Here is a 17,290-nt window from a genome sequence, read left to right on the forward strand (position 1 = left end):
TGGACACTCAATGCCATAGTAGCAGAATGTAGCACATCTGCTGCAATATATAATGGCATGTATACATTTGTAAATCCAAAAATAGATATCTTAAAATAAATTTGCTTTCGTTAAATTTAAGACCAACGTGGCCAAACTTTTACAAACTTTACAATAATGTAACTTTAAATAGGGATTTAAAAATACTGGTACTGTAGACTTTATTAAATTGACCCTACATTTAAAAGACTTGTCTCCTCCACCTGCTGATCCCCATCTGCCATCAATGAGGTATAAGTTGCGGAGGGGACGGTGGATGTGTAGCTGGCTTGGGGAGGATAGCTGAATAATGGACAAGATTGGAATTGAGGAGGAAACTGCAGAGTGGTGGAAGGGTGGGTGTTGATGGTAATGGGCAGGGTAGTTGTTTTGAGGAAGGGTCTAAGGAGGAGATTGGTAAGTGGAGGCCAGTGATTGTGCATAACCAGAATGGTAGATGGGCTGAGGATGGGTACTGGTGGAAGGGTAGGTGGCGGGTGGTGAGCTGTAGGTAAATGGGACATGAGGAGCAGGTGCTTGAGGTTGTGGCCTGTGAATGTTCCATTCTGGTGTTACTTGTCCTGTGAGTGAGTGTCTTATGCAAAACCTCTGACACCAGGCGCTGGCACTTTGTGCTAGGAAAGTTTCCGCATTGTTTCATAACATACGATGCAAAGTCATAAAATTCAACTGGTTTCCGGGTCAGTTGTGAAGGTGCCTCCAAAAGTTGCGGGTCTTCCACAAATTTTCCGTGGCTTCCTCCTGGCACCCTGTTTTGGTGGAGATCTTGATTCCTCGGCTGATATCTCTTGTAGGTCAGGGGTACGGATGAGGTCTTCAGGTGTCTTTAGTGGGTCTTGTGACTAGTAAACAAAAAAAAAATGTTTAAATGTAAAACATTTTCTCTTTTTTTTACAGTTCCCTACAAGAGTGGAAGAATGACAAGCCCTAGCAGTGAAATTTGACAGTCGCTGGAATATCCCAAACTGCGGTGGTGCCATAGACCGGAAACTCTTGCGCATCACCAAACCCACCAACAGCGGCTCAGGCAATTTTTATAATAAGGGCTTCTTTAGTGTTGTTCTCAGTGGTCAACGCAAACTATGAATTTATTTTCCTGGATGTTGGGAAAAATGGCCGATGTTCAGATGGTGGGTCACTAATGATAGGCTCCACCAACTCCATTCATCTGACGCCAGCTGAGCATACAAATAATGGCCTGGGATTTGTATTTGTGGCAGACAAGGCCTTCGCACTGCACGAACACATAATGAAGCCCTACCCGCAAAGAGTCCTGAACTACGTTAGGCGCAAATTCAATTACCACCTTTCCAGGGCCCGTCGGGTTGTTAAGAATGCATTTGGTAATCTCAGCAACCAGTTCAGGATCTTCCACCGACCCATCATCATGAGGCTGTACAAAATTAACTATGCAGTAACAGCATGCTTCTACTGCACAACATGATCCGTTGCAAGGCCAAAAGCAGAATGCCTTTGCTCCCAGCAGGACCAGAAGACCTGAACCAGCCAGTGGAGCTAGTGCAGATTTCCTCTGTGACAGCTCCTGGCACTGCAAGGGTCAAACAGGTCTGGGAAAGCTGTGGCGTGGCAGGAGGAAGCCATCAGATAAAAACATTTTTACAAAACAACTTACCCCACATTCCTCTTCCAAATCCTGACTTCTTTCCATGGACTCTGCCAACACGACTAGGGACTCCTTTGGTGACCGCTTCTCCAAGAGGAAGTTCAGTTCTTTGAAATACCACAGCTGTGGCACATAGACCGTGTCTGCACCGGCCCCCGACCTCTTGGACTCTTCAATCTTCCGGTTTTCTTTAACAAAGACTGTCCGTATATTGGCTTATCCAGGTCACTGAGGCAGCAAAGTAGGTTGGACTGGGTACTCCACCAGGCGGTTATAGGCAGCCTCCCTCTTCTGCTTGTTGCTATAGTCTGGTGATGACGTCAGCCACAAACACTCCTCCCCCCGGTATAGGCTGATGAAGCCGTATAAAAACTCTCTGCTCTCGTGACATCTGCAGAAAAAAAAGAGAATTAATAAACATTGCATTATTGTTGTTAAATACAGTTTTTTTCTAGTTACATCACTCTTGATAAATATAGTTTGTTTTGTAGTTACTGCTATTAGTTTGGTGAAATGTGTTTTTGATAATACATTGACGTGCAGGGTGTTACAACATGTGGTCAGTGGGGCAGCATAATGGTGTGCACTGGGCCTGCTTAATAGTGTGCACATGGGCCTGCATAATGGTGGACAGGGCTCGGCCAGCAGCTTGCAGTGGGGATAAAATAATTATATGCAGGGTGCTGCAGCATAATGGTGGGCAGTAGGGCTGCAAAAGGTGTGCACATGGGTCTGCATAATGTCACACAGGGCGCGGCCAGCAGCTTACAATGGGGCAGCATTTTGTGCAGTGGGCCAGAATATAATGGTGTGCAGCGGTGGTTTAGCATAATAATCATTGGTGGCCAGTGGTGTAGCTAGCCTACCTTTTCCTCTGCAGCTTGGGAGCCCAGCAGCGTGCTTCCAGCCTCCTCTCCAGTCATGTGCACAGTAGGTGGAAGAGGAGTGGCCGGGCTGTGACCAGAAATCTTCAGGAATCGAACATCGCATTTAGAAAAATCAAATGCGCACAAAACAGCATTGGACGTACATTTCGATAAATATTATGTGCAGAACATAAGACGTAAGATTCGACTGGTGTCGAATGGTACACAAATTGGGCATACAAGTACAAACAGTGCTATGCCCAGTGGACAAACAATCCCCAACCGCCCTGAATGTCTGCCTATGTATGTGCTGACTGCTGCAGCGCTGGCTACTGTATTCATTACAGCAGGCAGCACTGGCCAGTCAAAGGGATGTATTCAAGTCCAGGGCTGATTTTCTTTTTTTTTGGGGGGGGTGGTGCGGGGTGAGGGGTGACAAATTAGATTTGACTATTCAATCCTATTGCTAATTTTTTTGCCTCGTAAAAAATCCAGTATTGTCAGAAACCATGCATGTCTGCTAAATTCACATGGTTCTGACGAATTTGCGGCTGTGCACTGTGCTGCATAAACATCTTCCACATAAAAACGCACAGTACATCTACCCCTGTGTCATATTATGGCTAATGGATCAGACAAATCTGTGAAATTGGTATGCAACTTTATAACTTGGAGCCGGGCCCCATAGCAATGGCATCCTGTGCACCCACTATAGTTCTGAACATCCACACATGTGATTGCTCAATAGTTTGATGTGCAACACACTGATGTTATCCATATGTATTAACCAGTCATCAGATCTATAACCCACAGCATTTATGTGATAATACACTAACATTGTCTGACACAGCATTTTCCATAACTATCATCCAGACGTCAGCTGTGTGACATGAGGAATAGTGTTACACAATTCCAGGCATTGGTAGACTGAATGCAACAGCGTATATATGCCTCTCTGGCCGCAAGCCCAAAGCCCTATTAAGCTATGGTATTTACATTATTGGTCGACATCCAGTTTATTTTACATCCAGCACAAACTGTAACGTACTTCTAATATACCATAAGACAACCACACACTTACATTTACATTCAGAAAACTGAAGGTGTGGTCAAAGGAAAAAACTGCAAGATGTGGCACCAATGTATTTAAATTCAGATAATTAGGTTATTTTGATGACTTTCAATTGTACTCCATATGTGTACTGATGATAGAACATACAGTTACAGATGTACATGTTTGCTTTAGTTTTCTAAAACTGAGGGGTAGATGTATGAAGCATTGATAAGGGAGAAGTGATAAAGTGCCTTGTACTTTATCACCTGCTAATCAGCTCCTGACTGCTAAGTTACAGGCTGGGTTTAAAAAGGGACAGTCAGAAGCTGATTGGCCGGTGATCAAGTACCTGGTACTTTATTACTTCTCCTCCCTTATCACTGCTTCATACATCTACCCCTGAGTACACTGCAAGCTCCTCATAGTGGTTCAGTAGATCTCTAAAGATGATCTCCAATACAGCTTTGGATTTGCTTAGTACTTCAGCACTGACAGCCACAGCCAGAACTGGCTTTCTGAGCAGTTTATAATTCGTTTCTTGTAATGTTCAGGCTTTGTTGTGATTGACAAAAATACAATAATTTATGTGTCATGTTAGAATACTATACTAAACAAAACAAGTTTATTTTATTTTGGACATAGTTTATGACAGAATTAGTATAAAGCCATTATTCACACAAGTCAGCTATCATCAGTCTATACTCAAAATGATTGTTCCACCAATTACTTTTGCTTTATAATGTAAAAGAAAACATACATTGCCAGGCACTTTATCTTGATGCAATTGTTTTCATCATTATTTTTATTATTGGGGCTAGAGAGAATAGATAATAGGGGTTTCCAGGAAAACAGAGAACACATACACAAACACACACAGCTATTTATGGATTCATGGAAAATCTATTTCTGTAAACATGTAAGTGTAACACCCACTCATTTCATTGACGATAAAGTACCTTGAAAGCACTAGGCACAGGAGTATCAAGATGCTTCCTCTGGCAAACACATTTTCATTACATTTCATTGCAATTGCTGAAACTGACAATGTTCCTAATGTAAAATAACAGAACAGAGAATTCTATCTCACATTTCAAATCCTACAACTCGTTCTTTACACTTAAAGCAGGTGAAAAAAAGGGAGAAATATTGCATTTGGCCCTCTGTACAGCAATGAGCACTACACAGACGCCCCTGTTTTGGATTTACATTTCTGTACACCTTTTCTCCCACTATTTTTAATGAACTATTCATGATCATACCATACCACCAATGACAATCATTATTTGCATTTGCTGTGCTGGGAATGATCTCGTAGTGCACTTGTTTTTTTCTTTTTTTTAAGTATTATTTTATTTATTTAAGGTGTGTTAACACATCTAAAAACCACAAGAAGACTCCAAGAAACTCAGCCAGTTTAGAGCCATATTACATGTTTGAACTACTTTTATAATATCTAATTCCTACCATACTGTAGATGATATCTAGAAGTCTGTAAGTACTAGGATAAAGCACTATTCTGACACAAGATAATAACTCATTTGGCTTCCATGTTGGTCAAATTGGTTTCAATATTATTCTAGAATATCCTATACATGCACTATTAGGTTGAGATCTGGTGACAGAAAAGTCCACGACTTATAGAACACATTAGTGTGTTGCCATTGCCATCGGCACTGTTGTTTTGTGAAATACTAAAAAGGTGGAGATAAGTTCCTGCAAAACAGACCTGAATAATTACCCATCTTCTAAAGTCATTGAGGTTTCTTCTTGGTGCCATGCTAGTCGGGATTATAGACAACCACATCAGTACAACATTGCTATCCATGACCCTGACTAGTATTCTAATTAGTAGTACTATTAGTAATAGTAGTAGTCCTATGCTAAATGCAGATACAAATAAAGGTAGGGAGAGCTCTACTCATGAGAGACCTTACAATCTAATGAGTTTCAGAGAGGACAATGGAACCCTCATGAGGGAAAATCACTGGAGAAAGTATAGGCAGGAGTAGGGCAGTGTAGCACTTGAGAAAGAAGGTGATGACAGATGAAATAAGTTTTGGATAGCTCATGATTATAAAAAACATATAAAAACAGAAATATTTCAAAGGGTGGAGGGAGAGAGAATTGGAATGAGGAGTAAAGACAAGGTTTGCAGCTTGGGTTACTCAGGAAACCGTGGTGTTGTTAAATGTAAAGGTTGTTTGAAATGAGGGGGAATAGGATGCGTCACCGGTGAAAGAATTGGAGTAGCCTTGGAATTGGTGAGAAATAAACCAGAAAAGAACTGTGTACTGTGATAAAATTTAAATCCAGGAGAAAAAGATGAGAAACAGTGTCAGAAGACCATGAGGGATGTTTGCTTAATTAATGCATGAGAGTCTCAGCTGTGTGGAAGCTTTGCTTATGCCTCCCTCATTTATCCAAGTGTATCTATATATTTGGCCACTCCCTAAATACATTAATTTATTTTAAATATATTTTTTATCTATCACTATGTAGTGATGTAAAACAAACATAAATGCTGCACACATTCAACATCCATTGTCCACCAAAAAGCGTATGACTGTGTTAAATATATCATACCTAACAAGTAAATGTATCATACAATTAGCAGAACAAAAAAAGATGCAAAAAAAACTGAGGAAGCAAGTAGCATGAAACTTCATGTTATATGGCTTAAATCAGTTCTTGGAAAACTATCACCTCCTACACACATTCCTATTATCTCTTCAACAGCCGATCACCACTCACTCTCATGTTTCAAAGGGCCTTATTCTAGTTCACTCTTTCTGACAAAATCCTTCTTAGATGGACAAAACCATGTGCACTGCAGGTGGGGCAGATGTAACTTGTGCAGAGAGAATTAGATTTGGGTGGGGTTTTACTTCAAAGTGAGATCTATATTGCAGTGTAAAAATAAAGCAGCCAGTATTTACCCTGCACAGAAACAAAATAACTCACCCAAATCGAATTCTCTCTGCACCTTTTACATCTGCCCCCTTGCAATGCACATGGTTTTGTCCATCTAAAAAGGATTTTGTCAGAAAGAGTGAACTAGAATAAGGCCCAAAGTTCAGAAACCTGCTGGTTACCGACTCTTAAACAGTTGGTTGCATTGGGATACACCATAGCAGCAAGCATCTTCTAGGACAGGGGTGGCCAACTGGTCAGAGGTAAAGAGCCGAAAAATATCAGCAGTCAAGCCAAAGAGCCAACATCATGCACGCCAAAGGCGCGCGCACCAAAAAGGGGCGTGGACATGGGAGTGGCCAGGAGTGTGGTCATATGACACAAGGGGGAGTGGCTACATACCAAAACTTTATGCCCCCAGTGCCAGATATGCCCCCCACAGTGCTAGGTATGCCCCCAGTGCCACACACATATACGCCCCACAGTGCCAGATATGCCCCACAGTGCCAGATATGCACCCACAGTACCAAATATCATATGCCCGCACAGTGCCAAATATCATATGCTGGAGGGCCCAGCTTCCTAACTAAAGGGCCCACCTATTCTCTGAGGGGCCAGGAGGGCCCAACAAACAAATGAGCCACGGGCCAAGAAAGCCCGACTAATGTGCCCAAAGGCCGTAATGTGCCCACGGGCCTAGTGCCCGACACCCGGTGGTCTAGGGTGGATGGAGGGTAGGTGGCCAAAGGCCCCTACCTGGTGTTGGGAGAGGCCGCGGTGGGGAGCTTCGTCAGCTCTATTGCATCCCACCCCCGCTGGCCTCTCCGGCCGCCATCTTCTTTCTTCTGGCCAGCGGTGGCGCCGCTTGTTTTCTTCTTGCAGAAGGCGCTGGATATCTTCTGTCTTGATCCCGGCGTCTTCTGGCCTCTTCAGAGGCCGCCGGACCTCTTCTCACCTCCAGCGTCTTCTCGCGTCTTCAGGAGCGCTCATTAGCAGTGCAGGGATCAGACAGCTGATCTCTGCGCCAGGGGAAGCTGTGTCCCGTGGGGGACACAGCTCTGTCTCTCCCTGTCCCTGCTCCGGTGCTGGGAGCAGGGGAGCTGTCCCAGCACCGGGGCACGTCCCTACAGAGCCGCACATTACAAGCGGGCGAGCGGCGGGTTGGCCACCGCTGTTCTAGGAAGACAACTCATCATACATGGCATTAAGTCATATGTGCTATTTTCTCATAAGTATTGTTCTATTGCAGTAATCATTTTTTACAAATCATGCATGTTTATAAAAGGGTCATTGCACATCAGATTATCCCAAAACAATTATAATGTCTACCACTCCTCTCAGGTTATTACGCATCGTACGAAGGGGTCAGAATTAGGCCACATGACATTTGGACCAGAAAGTAACTTTTTCTCCCGAATCCAAAGGTCTGAACCAAATTACTTTCCCTGCCTTACATTTCGAGTTACAGCAAAAATGCAAGCTTTTGTAACAGAATTAAAAATGCTAGGTTAAATCAACAATAGATATCCCAAACAAAAGAATTCAGAAACAAAAGAATTCAGCATGGTACTGTTTCATACTAGAGAAAAAGATAACAATGAAGCCGATGTTCAATAGATGTTGTACTATATACATAGTTTATACGAGAAACCATGCTGTGAAAAACCATACAAAAAAGTGAACAAAACTGAGGCAATGGAATAACCCTCCTATACAGAAACTGGAGGCAAAAGGAATCCTTTTTTTAAACTGAAAATTGAAATTTTCCAAAGAAAGATAGTCAATCATGACAGCTGCTCATCCAAAGCAGGGCCGTTTCTAGACAATTTTGCTTCCAGGGCGAAGAAGAAAAAATGCGCCCCCCCCCCAGAAAATGGTAGCGAATAAATTGCGCGCGCCGAAGGCGCGCGCGGCGAAATAGGGGTGGGGCTTAACAAATCGGGCATGGATTAATGTTTAAAAGGGGTGTGGTCTAGCAGGAAAACAATCACCTTACATCTCACTTTTGCAACCTGCATGACCAGACATTGGTTACTGCAGGAATTGTCATTGTCCTTCCGCACTTAAGTTGGCGGGCTGAAAATATAAAGGCCCACACAGTGACCTAGTACACCTCACAGATCAAGGCCAAACAATGACAGACTACTTAAATCATTATACACTGTTTATCCATGATGCCAATTACACATTACGCCACACCCCATGATGACAATTACATATTACGCCGCAAACCATGATGACAATTACATATTACGCCGCACACCATGATGCCAATTACACATTACACCGCACAGCACACCGTGATGACAATTACATATTACGCTGCACACCGTGATGACAATTACATATTACGCTGCACACCGTGATGACAATTACATATTACGCTGCACACCGTGATGACAATTACGCATTATACCTCACACCATGATGCCCATTAGACCCCACACCGTGATGGCAATTACACAATACTCCCCACACACCGTAATGCCCATTACACATTATGCCCCACACGCCGCTGCCACACAACTGATGCCGATTACTAGTGCCAGATATGCCCCCACAGTGTCAGATATGCCACACATATGCCTCCATAGTGTGAGGTATGCCCCCCAGCGCCAGATATGCTCCCACAGTGCCACACATATATACCCCCACAGTGCCACATATATGCCCCCACAGTGCCACACATATATACCCCCACAGTGCCACATATATGCCCCCACAATGCCACACATATATGCCCCCACAGTGCCACATATATGCCCCCACAGTGCCACATATATGCGCAGTGACAAACATGCCGCCACAGTGCCAGACATATATGCCCCAACAGTGCCAGAGATATATGCCCCCCCAGTGCCACACATATATACCCCAACAGTGCTACATATGCCCCCACAGTGCCACATCTATGCCAAGTGACAAACTTGCCCCCACAGTGCCAGACATATATACCCCAACAGTGTCAGACATATATGCCCCCCAGTGCCAGATATGCCCCCACAGTGCCACAAATATATACCCCAACAGTGCCACATATGCCCACAGTGCCACATATATGCCCCCACAGTGCCACATATATGCCCCCACAGTGCCACTTATATGCCCAGTGACAGACATGTCCCCCACAGTGCCAGACATATATGCGCCCCCAGTGCCAGACATAAAGGTGCCCCCAGTGCCAGAACATATTATCCCAGCAGCAGCACAACTCACCGTTGTTGTTGTTGCTGCTGCCGGGTAGAGCAGAGTTCAGGTCTCCGGGTCCCCCGCCGCCTCCATCGCCGCTGCTGCTTCCCAGGGGAGGAAAGGGGAGGGGAGCGCATCACGCAGCGCGTCTCTCCTTCCGTCTGTCCCAGACTCTGTGATTGTGCCGACAATCATATCTCGCGGGCTGGCTCCTGATTGGCTGCCGGCCCGCGAGTTCTGTCAGTGAGTGACAGTCAGGGGAAGGAGAGAGTGAGACACGTGAAGCGCTCCCCTCCCCTCCCCTCCCCTCCGAACGATATCTGCTGTGGCGGGGGCGGCGGGGCACGGTTAGAACAGGAGGAAGGGGGGAACTGCCAGGCGCCCCTGCTATTTAACAGAGGCGGACAAGCCGTGCGGCGCCCGGGGCAGCTGCACGGCTTGTCCGCCTCTAGAAACGGCCCTGATCCAAAGTACATATTTTGTAGTCTTTTTAAAATTGACTGCCATATTACTATCAACTCAAAAACCACTGGATTGCACAGCTGGGACCATTTTTCAGGTAAAGATTAGGAACTTCTCATTCAGAGAACTGAATTATTTTTTTTAAAGTCCCAAATGTCTGATGCAGTAAAAAGTATTTTGCAGCTATTCTGTGCCTGTCCCTCTTGTTGCATATGTATATATTTATTATTTTGTTATTGTTTTTATATATATATATATATATATATATATATATATATTTACGAATGGTTGGAATAGAGGAAACAGCGACAATAAATACCTATGTACTAGAAAACTCTTTATAATAAAAAAGTTTTATTTGATACAAAAAGTGCACAATAGCACCAAAAAAAGGGGGGGAGAAAACAGGCAATAATACAAATACAAGTTCAATAGAAAAAAACAGTAGAAAATTAGTAAAATGCGGCAATGTTGCTAAAAAAAGCCTACACTTGATGGGTGCTAAAAAATGGAGGATGGGAATTTTTATGCTAAAAAAATTTTTTTTTTTTTTTAAATTTTTTAGTTAAAAATAATATACACTTTAAAAAGTCTAAAAAGTGAATAACTTAACTTAGTGGAGGAGTCAGCAGGCACTGCCCAACGCGTTTCGTCTTAAAAGACTTCTTCAAGGGGTGAGGGGGAGATGTGTATGGGGCTCTATTTATACTAGTATGCCTAGTGCACATGGTGATGAGGTCACATCCTGTGGGATGTGGCCTCCGTTTTCGTGATTAAGTGTATCAAACGGAATTTTATCCTCTTAATATAGTTGCTAGGGAGATTATCTGCCCATTTGCTTATAATTACAAAAACCGCGGAATAAGCATGAGAAACATAAAAGAAATGAGACATAGTGCTTAATTGAGGGAAGCGCGTCCCCACTTCCGGTGGGCGGACGTCACTTCCGCCCCGTTTCCTGTGTGGGAATAGTTCATTTGACTGGGCGTCTTCCGCCCTTCTTCAGCGGATGCGCTGTTCTGCCACACTTCCGGTCTCGAGCGCTGTGCACGGGTTGGCTATAGCGGCTGTCATTCAGATTCACAGTTGTGATGCACGCTGTTTCAGGTCTGAGATAGTTTTCGTCTCTGTTCGGCGGCCATTTTTCCGGGGACTTTTAGGGATTTTTGCATTGAGAAGCAGCCATCTTAGTGGGTTCTTTATGCGGACATTTGAGTTCACTGGATTTTGTTCATACTTTCGTTTTATATCGATTTCGTATGGTACATGGAAATATAAGATGTATCAAGTTAATATTTGTACTTTGGACATTTGCACAAGTTAATTTCATATGACTTAGTAGCGATATTTAAAACCATAATATATACCAATATTAATAGCGATGTATAGCAACAGCATTGTACACAGAATTTTTTTTATACATAATTATAACAGTATTTGATGTAAATAAATAAGTAAAAGATATTTTCATAAATACATATATATATATATATAGCAGCAAATTAATATGACAGAGTGTTTAATAAATAATAGTGAGTGATAGAGAGGATATTAAATATTTACTAATATTGAATAAATAGTAGGAGGTGCTTATAAATGACTCTGGTGTGAGTGGACCAGGTGATAGACTTAATTTTAAGTTTGATGAGTGTCTATATATGACTATTTATTTGTAAGATATCTATCCGTGAGAGAGATCGGTGGTTTAAGCTAATGAGTGACAGGTATAAAGGTGAAATATATAAAGAGGTGAGCAAAAATGTGTGTGAACTGAGCCTTGGTACTTTCATTTTGTCCTTATCTCGAGGTTCCTTATTTCTTTCATTACAGTACCTATTCTTCTCAGGTAGTCTCCTGTCCTGATACTAGACAGGCCCAAACACTGCTTGGCTGCCAAGATCGGACGAGATTGGGCATTGCCAGTGTGGTATGACTGTAATCTCTTTCGATTCTGGAATCCTCTCGGACTTGGGTACCTATTTGCTCAGAGAGTGACCATGGTGTATAGAAGGATGATAAAGGATGCATAGTAAAGAGGAAAAACAAAGAAGGATGGAGTGGGGTGTGGTGTGCTTGTGTGGAAGGGGTAAGGTTCTTCTCAAGGGAAGGTTACAGGACCTTTACAGGAATAGGGCAATTTCGTATCCCTCATTTAGACCATTGGGGTGTAGTGTCTGGAGCTGAAATATCCAATACATCTCCCTTTGGGAAAGTTTCTTTGCCAGATCGCCTCCTCTTTCTCCCAGCTGGACATGTTCAATGGCTTTGAATGTCATATCTTCGGGGTTGGATTTGTGGATTGCTGAAAAATGTCTGGGAACAGCATGGTTGTCAAGTTTGTTTTTGATGCTCCTTACGTGCTCTTGAATCCTGATTTTAAGTGGGCGTTTGGTTTTCCCTACGTATTTCTTTCCACACGTACATTCCAGTAGGTATATAACGGAGGTAGAGTTGCAGTTCATAAAATCCTTAATCTGGAATTCATTCTTGTCCCCAATGTCTGTGAATTGTTTTCTGTTAGGATGGAGGTATTTGCAGATCACACATTTCCCGCATTTATAGGATCCTTTGCATTTGGGTAATTTTGAGGAGGGCTTAGATGTTTTCAGCATACTGGGTGCTAGTAGGTCTTTTAGGTTTTTCGATTTCCTGTAGACAATGTCCGGTCTTGGGGGTAGGATTTCTTTGAGGATTGGGTCCATTAATAGGATCCCCCAATGGTTTTGTATGGATTTTCTGATTGTGTTTTCGTGTCGATTGTAAGTAGTAATGAATGCTACCGATTCTCTCTTGTCCTCTTCCTTGGTTTTGTATGTCAATAGTGACGTGCGGCTCGTGTTCCTTGTCTTTTCTGCTGCTTTTTCTATGAGGCCCGCTGGATATTCTTTTTCCATGAAACGCTGACCATACAGGGTAAGTTGTTCTTCCAGATCTTCCTGTTTACTGCAGTTGCGTTTAATTCTGTGGAATTGAGAATATGGGATGTTTTCTTTCCATCTCTTCAAATGATTACTTTTATGGTGTAAGTAACTATTTTTGTCTACACTTTTTACGAAGTTCTTGGTTATAACTTTGTTGTTCTCGTGCGTCAGGATCAGGTCCAGGAATTCTATGGACTCTTGCTGTATATTGGAAGTAAATTTCAAATTCAAATCGTTGCTGTCCAGGTTTTTAAAAAATTCTTCGAATTGTGCGTTTGTTCCGTCCCAAATAATTAAAATATCGTCTATATACCTTTTGTATAGTATTATAGCACTTTTAAAAGTTTGGTTATTGTAGATGTAAAGGTTCTCCCAGTGTCCCATAAAAAGATTTGCGAAGCTGGGTGCAAATATAGTCCCCATTGCAGTTCCGCATTGTTGCAAATAAAATTGGTCTTGAAATTTAAAATAATTGTGGTGCAGAATAAAAAACATTACATCGCAGATAAAATTTGTATGTTCTGGTAAAAGTGAGGCATCTTCTTCCAAATATTTTTTGCAGGCTTCTACTCCTTTGTGATGTTCAATGCAAGTATACAATGACTGGACATCTATAGTTACCCATTTGTAGGTCTCCTTCCATTCGAAGTCTTCTATGGTGTTCAGTACTGCTGTTGTGTCCTTTAGATACGAGGGTAGGCATTTCACATGTTTATTTAGGAAAATGTCCACATACTGGGACAAATTGGAGGTTAATGAGTCGATACCGGCCACAATGGGTCTTCCAGGTGGGTTGGTCATGCACTTGTGGACCTTTGGTAAAAAGTAAAAGATTGGGGTAATGGGGTCTGATCTTAATAAATATTGATATTCATCTTTTGTTAAAATGTTGGTCCTGAGTCCTTGTAGCAGAAGAGTGCGTAATTCTTCTATGTATATGTCTTTTGGGTCGTTCATGAGTCTACTGTATGATTTCTCATCTGCCAGGAGCCTCTTTCCCCCCCTTCATAGGCTTCTCGGTCCATTAAGACCATACCCCCCCCCCCCTTTGTCAGCAGGTTTTAGTACTACTTCTTTGTCTTTCTGTAGTTTCTTTAGTGCTTCCCTTTCAGAATTTGTCAGGTTCTTTGTTTTTACTGGTGCTTGTTCTGTGTCACATAGGTCCTTTTTTACCAGGTCATAGAAGATGTTGATGTTTGACCCTTTTGACTCGATTGGGTAATATTTTGATGTTGGTTTTAGACCTGATTTCGATCTATTTTCAAAGTTCGATGTTATAGCATCATCTTTCCTCAGGAAATGCCTCTTTAGTGTTAGTTTTCGAATAAATTTGTTTAAATCGATGTACGTCTCAAACCTGTTTATGTTACTAGTGGGTGCAAAAGAGAGTCCCTTCCCCAGGAGGGAGACCTCTGGGGCTGTAAGTTCATGTTTTGATAGGTTGAAAATGCCTTTGTTTGTTGCCATTTTTGCGATGTCCTGCTTCGTTATGCCGCTCTTTTTTTGGGATCTCTGCCTCCCGCTGCCTCGTTTTCCTCTTCGTCTGGCAGTCTTCTTTTTAAGGGGGAAGCTTGTTTTACGTTTTCCTCCAAGACCACTCTCCAATCTTCCTTCCTTCTTGTTCCCGTGCTCTGGGACAAAAAAGAAGAAGAAGAAGATGATGCGGCGTGTATTTCTTGTTCTCCATTTGATCTTAATCTTTGCAGCGCTGTGAATCTGTTATTGGTCCTTATTGGTACATTGTTCGGTGAATCATAGCTTTTCCGTCTTATTGATGTTTTCTTTTGTACAGTATGTTTCCATTTGTTTCTGTTGTCGTGAGGTGTAACGTTTTCATGGTTGTTAAACCTACTCCAGTTCTTGACCTTGCCATGGTCATAGTCTGCCTTATCCCTCAGGAATTTTTTCTCTTTGCCTTTGATGACATCCTCCTCTATTCTCTCTAGTTTCTTGTTTAGGACTTTTTCATTTATTCTATAGTCCTCTGTGTCCTTGTGTGTTTCCAACACTCCTTCCTGTGTTTTGATGCTAAGTTCCAATTCTGCCAAGGTCTTCTTTTTCTCTTCAATCAGTAACTGCATCAGACTCAGGGAACATGTATGAAGGGTGGCATCCCATTTCTCCATAAATGGGGAGTCTTGGTTTCCAAAGGTGGGTTGTTTTTGGATCCTCAGACCTCTTGGGATCCTATTCACTGATATATAATGTTGGAGTCCTTGTATATCCCACCAGGTTTTTACCTCCTTTGTGAGTGGTAAAAACCTGGTGGGATGTACAAGGACTCCAACATTATATATCAGTGAATAGGATCCCAAGAGGTCTGAGGATCCAAAAACAACCCACCTTTGGAAACCAAGACTCCCCATTTATGGAGAAATGGGATGCCACCCTTCATACATGTTCCCTGAGTCTGATGCAGTTACTGATTGAAGAGAAAAAGAAGACCTTGGCAGAATTGGAACTTAGCATCAAAACACAGGAAGGAGTGTTGGAAACACACAAGGACACAGAGGACTATAGAATAAATGAAAAAGTCCTAAACAAGAAACTAGAGAGAATAGAGGAGGATGTCATCAAAGGCAAAGAGAAAAAATTCCTGAGGGATAAGGCAGACTATGACCATGGCAAGGTCAAGAACTGGAGTAGGTTTAACAACCATGAAAACGTTACACCTCACGACAACAGAAACAAATGGAAACATACTGTACAAAAGAAAACATCAATAAGACGGAAAAGCTATGATTCACCGAACAATGTACCAATAAGGACCAATAACAGATTCACAGCGCTGCAAAGATTAAGATCAAATGGAGAACAAGAAATACACGCCGCATCATCTTCTTCTTCTTCTTTTTTGTCCCAGAGCACGGGAACAAGAAGGAAGGAAGATTGGAGAGTGGTCTTGGAGGAAAACGTAAAACAAGCTTCCCCCTTAAAAAGAAGACTGCCAGACGAAGAGGAAAACGAGGCAGCGGGAGGCAGAGATCCCAAAAAAAGAGCGGCATAACGAAGCAGGACATCGCAAAAATGGCAACAAACAAAGGCATTTTCAACCTATCAAAACATGAACTTACAGCCCCAGAGGTCTCCCTCCTGGGGAAGGGACTCTCTTTTGCACCCACTAGTAACATGAACAGGTTTGAGACGTACATCGATTTAAACAAATTTATTCGAAAACTAACACTAAAGAGGCATTTCCTGAGGAAAGATGATGCTATAACATCGAACTTTGAAAATAGATCGAAATCAGGTCTAAAACCAACATCAAAATATTACCCAATCGAGTCAAAAGGGTCAAACATCAACATCTTCTATGACCTGGTAAAAAAGGACCTATGTGACACAGAACAAGCACCAGTAAAAACAAAGAACCTGACAAATTCTGAAAGGGAAGCACTAAAGAAACTACAGAAAGACAAAGAAGTAGTACTAAAACCTGCTGACAAAGGGGGGGGTATGGTCTTAATGGACCGAGAAGCCTATGTAAGAGAGGCAGAGAGGCTCCTGGCAGATGAGAAATCATACAGTAGACTCATGAACGACCCAAAAGACATATACATAGAAGAATTACGCACTCTTCTGCTACAAGGACTCAGGACCAACATTTTAACAAAAGATGAATATCAATATTTATTAAGATCAGACCCCATTACCCCAATCTTTTACTTTTTACCAAAGGTCCACAAGTGCATGACCAACCCACCTGGAAGACCCATTGTGGCCGGTATCGACTCATTAACCTCCAATTTGTCCCAGTATGTGGACATTTTCCTAAATAAACATGTGAAATGCCTACCCTCGTATCTAAAGGACACAACAGCAGTACTGAACACCATAGAAGACTTCGAATGGAAGGAGACCTACAAATGGGTAACTATAGATGTCCAGTCATTGTATACTTGCATTGAACATCACAAAGGAGTAGAAGCCTGCAAAAAATATTTGGAAGAAGATGCCTCACTTTTACCAGAACATACAAATTTTATCTGCGATGTAATGTTTTTTATTCTGCACCACAATTATTTTAAATTTCAAGACCAATTTTATTTGCAACAATGCGGAACTGCAATGGGGACTATATTTGCACCCAGCTTCGCAAATCTTTTTATGGGACACTGGGAGAACCTTTACATCTACAATAACCAAACTTTTAAAAGTGCTATAATACTATACAAAAGGTATATAGACGATATTTTAATTATTTGGGACGGAACAAACGCACAAT

The 17,290-nt window shown here is 42.2% G+C and overlaps 1 protein-coding gene and 1 pseudogene across 1 annotated transcript in view; both read right to left on the minus strand.

Annotated features, from left to right (window-relative positions):
• AUH (AU RNA binding methylglutaconyl-CoA hydratase) overlaps nucleotides 1–17,290 on the minus strand; it is a 212,960-nt gene that overhangs the window by 59,071 nt on the left and 136,599 nt on the right. The window lies entirely within an intron of this gene.
• On the minus strand, nucleotides 11,966–12,085 carry LOC146039004 (5S ribosomal RNA; annotated as a pseudogene).

Source organism: Crinia signifera, chromosome 1 (genome assembly GCF_055691185.1).
Source record: "Crinia signifera chromosome 1, ASM5569118v1, whole genome shotgun sequence".
NCBI classification, from domain to species: domain Eukaryota; kingdom Metazoa; phylum Chordata; class Amphibia; order Anura; family Myobatrachidae; genus Crinia; species Crinia signifera.